This window comes from Pinus tabuliformis, chromosome 9 (genome assembly GCF_031772625.1).
Source record: "Pinus tabuliformis cultivar Carrire ecotype Pingquan chromosome 9, CPIR1, whole genome shotgun sequence".
Lineage (NCBI taxonomy): Eukaryota > Viridiplantae > Streptophyta > Pinopsida > Pinales > Pinaceae > Pinus > Pinus tabuliformis.
In genome coordinates, this window is record NC_142307.1 from 1,646,812,046 (window position 1) to 1,646,826,455 (window position 14,410).

Here is a 14,410-nt window from a genome sequence, read left to right on the forward strand (position 1 = left end):
TGAATACACAGATCTTCTGTGTACACAATTGGAAGAAAGGCTCAAGGAAGTCGAAGATTCGAGATACCAAGGCCTTGCAGAAATCACAAACTTGAAAAAGACTCTTGACAAGGTGAATAAGAGTCTTGATCAAGCCCAGGACGAGATTGCGGTATTGAAGAAAGCCATGAGGCATAACTCAGGTGGAGGAGTACCTCATGTAAAGGTCAAAGAACCGGAATCATATGATGGTACAAGAAGTGCGAAGACTCTTGGTAACTTCTTATGGGACATGGAGCAGTACTTGGAACGATTGAATCTACCTGATGGAGAGACACAAGTCAAGGTAGCCGCTCAATTCCTAACAAATGATGCCAAGATGTGGTGGCGAAGAAGGGTGGATCAGATTATCAATGGTAATGCTGAAGACATCACTTCGTGGGGAGACATGAAGAAAGCTTTGCAAACCCATTTCAGTCCTCAAGATGAAACATGGGAAGCAAGGACAAAGATCAAGTTCATCAAACAAACCGGGAGCTTACAAGCATATTTACGAGAGTTCTCAAGTGCAGCTTTGGAACTTCCCGACATGGCTGAAAGGGACAAGGTGTTCAACTTTATTATTGGGTTGAAGCCTTGGGCACGCAATGAGGTGAAGAGGCAAAAAATTAGAACACTTGAGGAGGCTTTTGCTGCGGTTGACAGGTTGGTGGACCACTATGATGAGACTTCTAATAAGGAAAAGAAGCCCGACAAGCCGAAAGACAAGAAGAAGGAGGAGACTCCGAAACCAGATGATGGTGCAAAGATGAAGAAGCCTTTGAAGTGTTGGTTATGCGAAGGACCACACACGGTGAAAAATTGTCCATCTAAACCAAAAGTGACCGCTGTCACACAACCTGCTGAGGAGGATGACAATGCTTCTGTAGGGATGATGCAGATACTTGGTGCAGCTGCTACTACGGAAGTAGCTTCTAGAAGAGATCCGGAAAGAAACAGGTTGGAATATGTTCAAATGAAGATTGGTGGAGCTGATGTACTTACTATGGTTGATAGTGGGGCTTCACATAACTTCATGAGTGAAGACACCGCAAGGAGACTTGGACTGAAATTTGTACCTGTGAAGGCACAAATGAAGACAGTGAATGCTCCTCCTATGGCAATCATTGGTATGGCCGAAAAGGTAGACACTACACTTGGTGAATGGGCCGGAAAGGTGGACTTCACCATAGTGCGGATTGATGACTATGAGGCAGTATTGGGGATGGAGTTTATGAAGCAGTTTGAAGCTATGGTTGTGCCACATTTGAGGAAGCTCTTCATTTATGATGGAAGAGGTGATGTACCCATTGGTGTTCCAACCATTGGTGTGACAAAACCTGATCATAAGTTAGGAGGAATGCAGATGGAGGACGAGATAAAGGTAGACAAGCGGTTGTCTACGATGGAGGCAAAGGTTGCAGAACAATCCGAGGTCATCCGTGCACTTTCAGATAGCATCTTGGACTTATCAAGAAGGCTAGAGTTGGTGGAGGACGACGATGATGATGATGAGCTGTTTGTGAGGCCGAATGTCCGAAAGGAAGATCGAGAAGCATATCTACAAAGGATGGAAGTGGAGGATCCCGATAGGTGGATCGAACTGATTAGTGAGAAAGAGCTTCCAGGCTCTTCTCGCTCCAAATTTTTCTAGATAACATGGAGGAAGGGGCTCATTGTTAAGCTGCTCATGGCAGTGAGCCCTCAACTTGGTTGAGCAGGTATGGTGATTCTAAACATGCTGCAGAAAGATGGGGTTTCCATGGACCTGGGCATGGAACCATGGAGATAAGCGTTGACACATGGTTAGGATGTGTGGCACTTGTCATGCATGGGCAGATTGACTCTTGAAGATGTCTTGGTGAAGGAGTCACTAAGACGGAAGGTTGTCGGGATGACAACGTCTTCAGGTGGAGGAGAGTGTAACGCCCTGGCGTTTTGGGCAGGGCGCGCTCCACACTTCACACGGCGGAGGCTTGACCCGCGGGCGAAACGGGCAGGTCGACCCGTGCACGGTGACCCGACGGGCGGTTGGCGGACAGCGGTTGGGCGAGGCTTGGTACGCGGGTGCGGTCACCCGACCGGGCAAACAAACGCACGGGACAAGTTCGGGTAGACAAACGAAGGACCGGGCGACATATTGGTTGGGCGACCCAAGGGCGCACCGCACACGATGGGCGGGCGACCCATGGGCGACCCGCGCCGAAGGACGAGACGACCGGGCGATGACACACGACTGTGTGAAGGGCGCGGGCAGAGTTCGGTGAGGCGCGACAGAACATACGGGCGGAAGTTTGTATAGCGGGCGAGCCGGGTGGGCGTCCCGCCATGCGACAGACGAACGAAACAAAACAGCGGGCGGAAGTTTGTATAGCGGGCGAGCCGGGTGGGCGTCCCGCCATGCGACGGACGAACGAATGGAACAGCGGATGCGGGCGTGCAGCGAGGACGTGCGGCGGGCGATGTGAACAGGCAGCAATGCGACGAAGGGACGAGCCAGCAGCGACGTAACGTGCGCGCTCATACACTTAACAAAATAATGCGATGACAGTCCGAAGGTTTATAAGGGGCGAGGGCGGCCTTGCCTTAAGGCAAGGGCCGACCTGCCCATAAATTATTAAAGGGCTTCAACGCACAAATTCGGGGGTCGGCTTGGGTGTTGACACCCCTCAAGCAAATGAGCAAGGAAGCGTATATATAAGTGAACGCTGAGGTTCATTTGGACAACCAATGATCAACGCACTTCGCTCTCTTGGTGCTCGCTCTAGAGACAAGAGAACAGTAAGTGCGCACTTCTCATGCGCATTTGGTGAATAAGGTGCACAGTTCAGTCGAGATCAATTCGGAGGTCGAAGAGGTCACGGTAAACGGTTTGGTGCAGAAAATAATGTGGTGGAGTTTGGGAGCTCGGGTGAGCTCGTGTCTACCGTGGGTATCTTTGTATTGGACTGTTGTAACGGAAATCTTGCCTTGATTGTAATCTTTTAAGTGTTTGTCGTGGGTTCTAGCCCGGCACACTTGTAAATTGAAGATCTTCATATATATAATATATTGGGCGGACTCTAACGGGAGTTGCCCCTCCCGTTCTAAATTATTGTTGCAATTGTCTCTCAGTTTTAAATTGCATATAATGATGTTATGAATGGATATGAAGTTTTATGAAGATTAATATTTACGGTTATAAGTGAAGGCATGTTTATATCGGTTTAAGGTTGGTGATATTGGTTAAGGCATAGTCCATAAACGGGAACTTGTTAAAAAGTGATCGTTCGGTGGTGCCGCACCCCGCCAGGCATGGAAAAAAAATTAACCGTAGACTCGGGGGCGTGACACCAGCCCTCAGTGGAATGAGACGCTATTCCTTGTAACTTATGACGAGCACGTCGTATTCTTCGATCACATTCCCACACCTGTGAAGGACATTTCCACACCTGTGAAGGACATGCCTAGCCCCGACAACATTATCGGCCTCGACCCCTTCTTTTTCAAATTCGATAGGTTAGGGGTTCGAGTCCCCACTATCGTGATTTCGCCATGCATTGATAAAGGAACAGGTTTTGACTCTCTTGGCGCTATCTTCTTCCCTTCATCCATAATTCGATTATTTTCCATAACATTGAGTATTATATTAAATAAATTATTGTTGTAGTGGTACATGGGGCTAACGGACCATATCCATCGTCTCAGTTTGAGCATTCATCCATTGCTGTAACACTCAAGAAGTTATTCACTCTACAGTTCGATTTCCTGAGTTTGATAAAAAATAATAATCTATCCAATAAACTATCTTTCACCTCGTAAAAATTAAAATAATTTTATTTCTTTCTTTTCTCTTCCCGGCTTTTATGCATTCTACCTTTAAAATTCATCCATCCTACATGAATCTTTGCACCGAACATGAATTTTACACGTTAAAGTGGGTTGCGGCCAGTTATGCCTGCCCTCTTTTCTTTCAAGATATGCGTTATTGAGAACAACATTAATTTAATACCACTAACCCTAATTTTGGTTAAGATTTATACGTTAAACGTTATTTTCATAAATAGTGTCATTGAGGGAAGGGAATGGGAATGCCATAGCGAATTTTATTAATTAATTTTATATCAAAGGAATAGGAATTATGTGGAGTTAGTATGCGATGCAAGAAGTTAAACCATCACTAGATGCTTGGAAAAGATTCACTACGTTGATTAATATCTTCTCAAGATTTATTGTGCTAATTAATATCTTTTATAATGGGGATATATTTCAAGCTTAGATTGTATGTGAGTTAAGAAAGCAAACAATTACTGGAAGCTTTGTAAGGATTCATTACGTTGACTAATAGATTCTCAAAATTTATTATGCTCATTAATATTTTTAATTTATAAAAAAGGTTTGGGATTATATTGCAAGCTTAGATTTATTACTCTGATTAATGTTTCAAGATTAATATATTTTAAATTTGCTTTATATGGTTGACCAGTTTTATTGGTTTTATATGTTTGATAAATTTTATTTTAATTAGTTATATGGAAAATTGTTTACACTTTTTGTATTTTAAGGTTTTCCAAGATAAAGTATGAATGATATTTTGTCTCAATTTTTTTTTTACATAGATGTGAATTTCAATATTTATATTTAATTTATTTATATTTTTAATAAAAATGTAAAAACAATATTGTATGGTTATAAGGAATACGCCTTGCTATTTTGAACTATTATTAAAAAAAAAATAATAAATTAATTAATTAATAAAAATGTATATTATTATCAAGCAACAAATAAAATTTGTGTGTGAGAATAAAATATCAATCTACTCATATTCATTTATGGGGATTTTTGAACTCTAGGCTATTTAACCTTATATGGTGCCACAAACATTTTTTTAGCCTTGAATACTTTACTACGAGGTACCGACTACTACAAACATTGTTCTACCTCATATCATCATTCTTACTGTATTGAAATTCCTTGCTTTATATTTCAATAGCTATTTCATTAAACGTAGAAATTATGAATGCAACTACTAAATTAAATTCTCTTTAATGTGAAAACATAAACATGAAATCCTATAAATATGAAGTTCAATTAGAATGGATTCCAAAGTAAAAGAAGTAAAAGTTGCAATAATTTAGCAGGAATTTTACAAAAATATTTTGAAAGATCACAAAGGGAGAAGAGATGTATTTGTAAAGGATATTTAACAATGTTAAAGTTTTTGGTATCATGGGTATGCATGTGGGAGGAATGAAGGAATGGAGGCAAGTCCCGAATTGAATCCTCAACACCATTTCTTTGCCAATTTTATAATATGCTTTTAATTATTTTTTTCTTCAGCAAACTCAGGAAATGCCCAAAAATTTACTTAGAAGTTGGATTGAACCATTGTGATGGTTGATGTTTCAATGTAGCCCCTTAAAAATGAAGGTTGTGATGAAGAAGTGGGGCATTTAAAAAGGAGGAGAAAATGAAGAAAGAAAATAACAAAGATGAGAGAAGGAAGCAGTATGCTTGATGATCATAATAGAATAAGACATTGACTTGGTTCCATAATGAGACAAGATTTTTTTTAAGCCATAGTCATCTGCAAATTTCCTACCAGTGAGTAATATTACACCCAATCTGTGTACAACCCACCCTTTTCTAATCAATTCCTTCATAATAAAATCTCCATAAAATCTGGTTTTTCCATTTGGGCTTTACATGGATAAAAATGCTCTATGTTTATGGTTCATTGAAAATCTATGTGGTCAACGAATTACTAAGACTAAGTGTTATGTTCCTATAATTTAAAACATATGTCATCACGTATTTTTATTCAATGGAATAGATGGAAGAAACCCATAGCTCAATCCTCCAATTGCTTGATTGGTGGAATGGAGAGAATAATTAAGTGTTGTGCTACTAGGTCACTAGAAACATTAGTAAAGAAGCACTATTGGTACTAGATGTTATTCCATGTTAATAATCAACAAGTTGTTCTAGGTTGTGTGAACCTTATGAACTAATCCCCATAGTTCAGTCACTAAAAGTGTTTGACTTTTGAGTTGCTAAAAACCTACAAGACTTTCCCTCATTCCTTCATTCAATGGATTCAAAGTTGAATTAATAATGCACTAACTCTTGTCCTTTCTTATGATTTGTGCGTTAATTCTTGGTTTAAATGTTGTATAAATGCATTACAAAATAAATTTCTACTTCCATACTATATATATTTCCCTAGTTAAGAATTTCCTTATTCTATCCATTCAAGGCATGGACATTACCTACAACCATTGTGTTGGACAATCGAATTTACCAACAACAAAGTGATTTTAAATTAGTGATTATGTGTTATTTCATGATCGTGATGAGTTCAATTATAATAAGAAGAGTATAACATCTTACATTTTGTTGGGATGTATAGTGATTGAAAAAAATATATTGTCAATAGAAAAAGATGGAATTTAAAATTTTTAATGTTAATTAAATGAATTTAATAAATAAATATTTTTAATCTTTAATTAGTTTTATTTAGATATAGCAATGTATAATTGTAACATCCCTTGGTTGATCTTTCATGTAAATAAAAATAACACCAACTTCATGGGATATGTATTCCAAATTGAATAGTGATTAACATCATAATGGGCATCACTTGCAACTTATTAATGGCTATGAAAATTGGCAAAGGCATTGGAAAAGACAAAGAGACAATAAATGGCATTTAATTATGAAAATAAAGGAAAATAGGAGAAAAAAAGATGAAGAGACAAAGATTTGCATGCAAGAGAAATTAAAGGAAAATGAAAAAAAGGAGACATCAATGATAAAAAGGTGTCAAAGAATCAACTCATGGCTTCTACACAACTTTTGTCAGTTTAGCATTTGGCTCTCTTACACTCTTGCACAATTAGAGCATTATTGGAGCACTCTAGCATTCACTTGAAAATGGAGAAGCAAGAAAGGGAAAGCAAGCAAGTGCAAGGAGACAGTTGGATCAACAACTACAACAGGCTTACTTTGCAGGTAACAAGTTGCATGTGTGATCTCCTTATTGATTTTTGGATGCATGGTATATGCATGTGCTTCCTCAGTTATGTGTTGTCATTGGCATGGAGATTTTCCTAGATTGAACGTGGTTTCAGCCTTGCCTTGTCATTTCCTGGATAGCTATGGTGTTGTGGGTTTTCCACTTGTTTTTCTGATTGGTTATTAGGTTCCCTATGGTTGTGGATTGGAACAAATTCTTTGGAACCCTAGAACAACTTGGGTTGAGTTACTAGTTCCTGGAGCCTATAGGTTAGGACAAATTCTCTAGAGCCTTGGGGTTTGAGTTACTAGTCATTGGAGTCACAAGTTGGAACAAACACTCTGGAGCCCTCATTTAGCTATGGGTTGAGTTACTAGTTCTTGGAACCTTGGACAGCTTGGGTAGAGACCGATGTGGTTGATCTTAGTGATTTTGGGACCGTATAGGTGATATCACTATGGTTGTGGGTTGAGGTGGTTTGGCTTCTAGAAGTCCTAGTTGATTTTGGTTTGATTTATCCCTTATGCTCCCACATTCATGCTTGGAATGTGGCACAGGGGTGATTGGATGAAAGAGAGATTTCGTTCAACTAAATCTATGGTCTGGTGGTACGTGGAAGTCCCTGACTTGGTTAACATTTTTATACGTTAGTATGAGATATTTTCCTATTGTGATCTATGAGCACTATAATGATTATGTTGGTGATTTTATGGTTGATTTTCCATGGTTTTCATTTTGTTTATATGTTGGTTATATGATATATTCTATCTATGTCTCTTGACACGTTTTGATAAGTTGCTAGATGGTTGATGAATGCATGGAATAACAAGTGTTATTACAACTATGTTGAGAGGGTATTAGACCTTCTTGGTGATTCTCGATGAAGTGCAAACTCTTATGATTAGATATGCATTCATGACATGTAGCTTCTATGTTTACTATATGTTTGATGAAATGTATATCATGGATTAGGCATGTTTGGGTCAAGTTATTGCTTGAGACTTGATTGGTTGCCCTTGTCATCATCTTGTTTTTGTTTTTGGAATGTTACAAGTAGTTTTGTGTAGTGGTCTAGAGGCTAGCCTAAATAAGTGGATAAGATCTTAGAACCATTGACAAAAAACTAGAGTTTTTGGGTCATAACTACATGGAAGCAGGTCTATGCGTGTAATTGGGACCTCATAAATGCACTGATGTTGTGTTGTGCGTGTTGTTGGGGAGTTACCCTTGTGAAAATAACTCTATCTCAGGGATTGATCACCTGGGGTGGTTTCCAAGCTCCTGGGTGGTTTGTAGTCCATAAGGAATGTCTGTAAGTTGTCAGTGTGTCAGCCCCACTTCCATAATTGGAAATTGGAGGTCAGGTCATATCATAGTGACATTATTTTCATGTTTACCTTGCCAAGCTGGTAAAAGTGGGTAGACGTGGGAGGAGGCGTTACAAATTGGTATCAAAGCGAGGTTGTAGCACTAGACCTTAGAGTAAAAGTAGATAATCATAAAGGTTTGTGTGTTGGGCATGCAAGTATGATGGTGAATGGTTTTTATATGCATCGAAGTTATATGCATACCTTTCATTCTATTATTGTTGTGGATACATGCATGATAGATGTTATTTGATTAGTGCAGTCATATGCAAGTGCATCTGCTAGTCATGCATGATAGTTAACTTGTTGTTATATGCATTGTAGTCATATGTATGATGATTATTGTCATTGTGGTTAAGTTCTTGATATTATTATGTATCATGCTAATTTGGATTGGCCTGCACAGATGGTTATGGTTATTATATTCATGTATGCATCAATATACTTATGATAATGTGTTGTACTAATAGGGATTGAGTTATGTAGATGTGATAGCCTCCACTGAGATACACTGAGGTATGATCTTGATTATGTCTTCTATTTGGTTTATCTAACATGGTATGATTGCAGGAAATAGAACACCAAATATTAGTGGACAACAGTTCAAATGACTCCCCTTACAGGCTTGATATGAAATTAGTGTAATGGGAAAGGTCAATTGATCAACAAGGAGAAGAGTACTCTCCTGGTATAGTAGATACACTGAGAAGTTTGAAGGAAAAAATTAGAAGTTGTAAGGCAGATAATAACAAGTTGGTTGAGGCATAGGAAAGACTTGCCAAAGATCAGGAAAATCAAGAAAAAGTTAATGTAGTCATCTTTTAGAGCCTTTCAAATTTGCAAAAGTAGGGACAGTTGAGGATCAATCATGGAAATGAAGAAAAGACAAATGGTGATCCAAGTGGATGTTGGTGGTCACCCACCTATTCCACTGGGCCCCCCACCACTGTCTCTTTCAGTTTTTCAGTTTTGTTAATTGTAGCACAATTTAATATTTTTGGCAGGTTTTCAGGTCTTGAACTTTCGGAGCCATTTTGAGGCCACAAACAACATTTTTTTTGGCCCTAAACGAGGTATTGTGCATGTCAAATGGAGATTGTATGCCAAAGTCACGACCCCGGGAAGTTGATGTACCAATTTACTAAAATGGGGCCCATAGTTTTGGCACTTCATCTCTTAGGGTTAGGTTTTTGGATGTTTAGGGTTTTCCATTGCTCCTCAATAATAAATAGGTCTTCGAGCCCCATTCTAACACAATTTAGAGGCATGTAGTATCACATCTCTTCTCAGAGATAAGATAACATCAGTCAAGCTAGTCTTATCTCCATTATGTTTGTAAGCATATTTTAACATTTGATATTAATGAAATGAAGTGTTTTTTCTACTGCATCTCTATATTAATGGTTATATATGTAATTTGTTGCATTCCTTTTTAAATTTGGATCAGTGGTATCCAGGGGGTTTTCTCTTTATTTTTTTTTCTTTTCATGTCCCCAATGAGGTCAAAATATAAGGAGTTAGGGCTTGAAGTGGTCAAACCTTTACAAGCCCAGCCTCGCAAATCCCGACAGCCTCCCATGGCGAAAGAGAAGAAAGATGAAGGGGTAGGAGATCCTTTCAAAATCTTGCTCAAAGAAGCCCTCGAATGACAGAGGAACGCGATGATGGACAAGTTTTCCCAGATCCTTTAGTGACTACCCAAAGGCGACGCATATCCTTCCAGCAGCTACTCTGGAAGCGCCACACCCTTCAAGGTACAACTTAACTTTGACATCCCCACATTTGAAGGTCAAATAGATGTGGACGCCGTAGAAAAAAGGTTAAATATGCTAGAAGGATATTTTTTTGTTCATGATTTTTCCATCCAGGAAAAGATTATTTTAACACTTCTCAAAGATGCCCCCCATGTTAAGGACTGGTGGGAAATCTACTATGAGAAGAAGGACGAAAGTACACCCTCACCATTTTCAGCCGCACCCACTTGGAATTCATTTTGGGGTGCCATCAAGGAGTAGTATTACCCTGTCGAGAGCTATGAGGATAAATACCTAAAGTGGATCACACTACAACAGGGAAGGGACCAAGATGTGTTAGAGTTTACCAATGTTTCTGTACGAAGTTGGGTATTAAGGATTTTAAGCAGCAATGGGTACTCAAGTACCGGCACTGCCTACACATGTACATCCATGACGATATGGAGTTCATGGACATCTCCTCACTTGACACAACATACCTATACACTGTCAAGATTGAGCATAAGTTTAAACAAAAAAAGGAAAGACTTTGGATCTATGAATTCGAAGTAGGGGAAAGGCGCCCCCAAACCGCATAGCAAAGGAAAAAGCCAAGGCGGGGAAACCCAGGATAACCAGCTGAAGCCGCAAGCAAAGAATAACAACACGAAAATAAAGAAGGACAAGGGAAACTGGTGCGAGTTCCATAAGAGCTCCACTCATAACACAAGTGTGTGTTGGGCCAAGAAATCACTGGTGGCCGAGTTGAAGGGTTTTGAATTAGACACATGTTTTGACTTTGATTCAAACCGACAAGGGGAATGACAAAGGGAAGAAAATCATTGATGCAGAGCCCAGTGCTACTGTGGCTACCACCAAGATCTAGAAGATTGAGCCTGAATATCCAGAGGAGGGGGAATGCCCCTTCCATTGACAGATGTGGGTGAAGTGTTCTATACTGTAGTTTTGTTGACAGTGGGAGCCAAAAGAACCTCATTTCAACAGAGGTCGTAAAGGGGTTGGGCCTACTGACTGTAGCACATCCATAGCCGTACACCATCAGGTGGCTTCACTAAGGATGACATCTTCGCGTTAGCCAACACTGTCACCTTCCCTGTAGCATTAAGCCCTTCACGAATGAGGTATTGTGTGAGCTTTCTCCTCTTTAAGTTTGTGATGTATTATTAGGACAACCATACTTGTGGAAGCGACATGTTGTATATGACTCTAGACCTCAGTTTGTTATTATTTCTTTGGGTAATAACTTATACAAGATACCCGAGGTAGCCCTGCCTACCATCATCTCTTTGGTCTCTACTAAGAAATTCAGTAATATGATCTCCCAAAATGGGAAATTTATTTTCTTTCTGATTCAATCTCAAAGTAAGGGGAAGATTGTAGCCACATCCATGACCATTGGGAAGGGTTTCTCCATGCAACAAAAGTAGGTTGATATGGTCATGGAAGAATACAAGGACACATTCTTGTCACCCATTGGGGTACCCTTTCACTTTCAAGTCAAGCATTCGATCGATCTGACTCCTGAAGCACCTCTACCCAATGGGCTAATATATCATCGCTCCATTATGGAAAATGAAGAGATCAAGCAGAAAATACAAGATTTTCTACAAAAGGGCACATCCGACCAAGTTCCTTGCCTTGTGGGAGCCCGATTGTACTTGTATAGAAGAAGGATGGGACTTGGAAGCTTCGCATTGATTATTGGGCACTAAACAAAATCACTGTTAGGAATAGGTATCCAATCACATAGATTGATGACCTTCTGGACCAATTCAATGGGACCAAGTATTTCAGCAAGATAGATATGAAGTCTGGACATCACTAGGTTTGAATAGAGCCCACAGATGTATGGAAGATTGCCTTCAAATCCAAGGAAGGCTTTTTTGAATGGTTATTTATGCCCTTCAGGTTAAAAAATTCCCTTGCTACTTTTATGAGGCTATTGGATGAAATCTTGCGGCCCTTCAACAACTCATTCATGCTTGTTTACCTGGACAACAACCTTATCTTCAGCAAGAGTTGGGAAGAACTCTTGAAACACATTCGACAAGTCCTTCGAACCCTTCGGCAACAAAAACTGTAAGCCAACTTGGAGAAATGCACCTTTGGCATGAGTCAGGTCCAAGATTTGTGTTACATGATAGACGAACGTGGTATGCATGTGGATATGACTAATCGAAGTTATTCGGGATTGGCCAGCCCTGACCACCTTAACAAATATTTGCATCTTTTTGGGCCTTGAATTTTTTTATCAGAGGTTCGTATTGGGATTCTCCCACATCACTTGTCCTTTGATTCAGATTACTAAGGGTGGGGTGAAAGCAGATTTTTTTTGGTTTGAGTCCCAACATAAGGTGTTCATTGAGTTGAAGCACTGCCTCTACTTGACATCGATGCTCACATTATGAGACCTGTAACAACCATTTCAACTTGAGACAAACGCCTATGACTATGCTATTGGTGTAGTCCTCACCCAACATGGGAATCTAGTGGACTATCATAGTGAGAGACTTTATGATATAATTTAGAAGTACCCTACCTATGGTAAAGAGATATATTCCATGTGCATGCTTGCCGGCAATGGAAGCATTACATTCTGGGGAAGGACATGGTCATCCACACCAATCACTGACCTATTTAGTTTACACAGACACAAGGGAAGTTGCAGAACAATCGCTATCACAAGTGTTCTAGATACCTGCAACAATTCCATTTGAACATTAAATACAAAAAGGGCAGCACCAATCATGTTGTGGTCTCTACCTCAACAGGCTCCCAGTTGCAAAACTGACTATTTTTCTCAACTCTTGTGGCCACGAGACCTCTGGATGGATGCAACAATACAAAAATGATCTAGAGTTCACCTCCACATACCAGGGCACATTATTATGCTACCTGGTCCACCTTTGTGTTCCTTCAAGCGAGCGTGCCAAGTTGATTTGGGAAGCGCACTATAGTCGGGCTGCATCCTGCCCCCATTCATCTTCTGTCCTTCCCATCTTTACTTTACATCCTTTCCATGCCACCTCCTCCCCTTTCAAATTTAAATTTTAGAGGCGAGGAGACTGTGTCGCCGGTCAGTGTCACACATCCTCTCAATCTGTCCATCATCCTCACCCACTCCATGCGTCCTTCCCATTTTTTTACTTTACGTCCTTTCCATGCCACCTGCTCCACATCAAATTAGAGAAAATAAGAATAAATGGGACCAATGACCAGACCTTTATGTATATTATAGAATCCAATTTATTTATAATTTTAGATTAAAATGTAAGATAATTGTAATATATATGGAAATGATTATGGTTATTAAAGTTTTTTTATATTAATACAAAGAAATATATATATATATATATATATATATATATATATATATATATATATATATATATATATATATATATATATATATATATATATTGAAATAATATATTACATTACAATATGTATATATGAATTATACAATCAAATTTATTTATAATTTTAGAATAAAATGTAAGATAACTATTATGTATAGAAATGGTTATGGTTATTAAAGTTTTTTTATATTAATATAAAAAATATTAAAGTAAAAAGGTTTTTTACTTATGATTTTGATAGGTAACAATAAAGTATTTTATAATTTTTTTTTTGTTGACAAAGATTTTATAGCATGTTTTCAACTTAAAAGAAAATAATAATAATATTTTTACTTCCTACAATATGATTATCTATAAATTTATAATTTATATTATTTTTTTAAAATTATTATCAATATTTTTTAAAATGGAATGTATTAATTCTATTTAAAAATTAAATAAAATAGAATTTTTTTATTAAAAAATAATTAATTCTATCAATTAAAATTTTGATTTTCTTGTAGGATATCAATATATATACATATATATAGTTCTGTAGTGATAAAATGGTATTTTCACCAGACAACAATCTGAAACAAGAGTGTGATTTTTTGTTGTTTAAAAAACATTCTTGGATGCTTAGACGGATTTAGTACTTGTTTAAAACACATTTTTGAATACATAAAGGGAGAAGGTACTATCAAAAACCCCAGGGGCACTAGAATTCTACAGATTAGACAAGTTCAACTCACGTTTTTAAAAATCTCTACCAAATTATGAAAAAAATCATTTTGTCTATAAGTTAGACTACAACTATCCTTATGCTTGGGGACTTCAATGCTAGAACTGCTACCAACCAAGACACTCTACTAAGTAATAACACTAACCCTAATTCCTTGTGATTTATTGAGGATTATGACTTATCTAGTAAATTCAAAA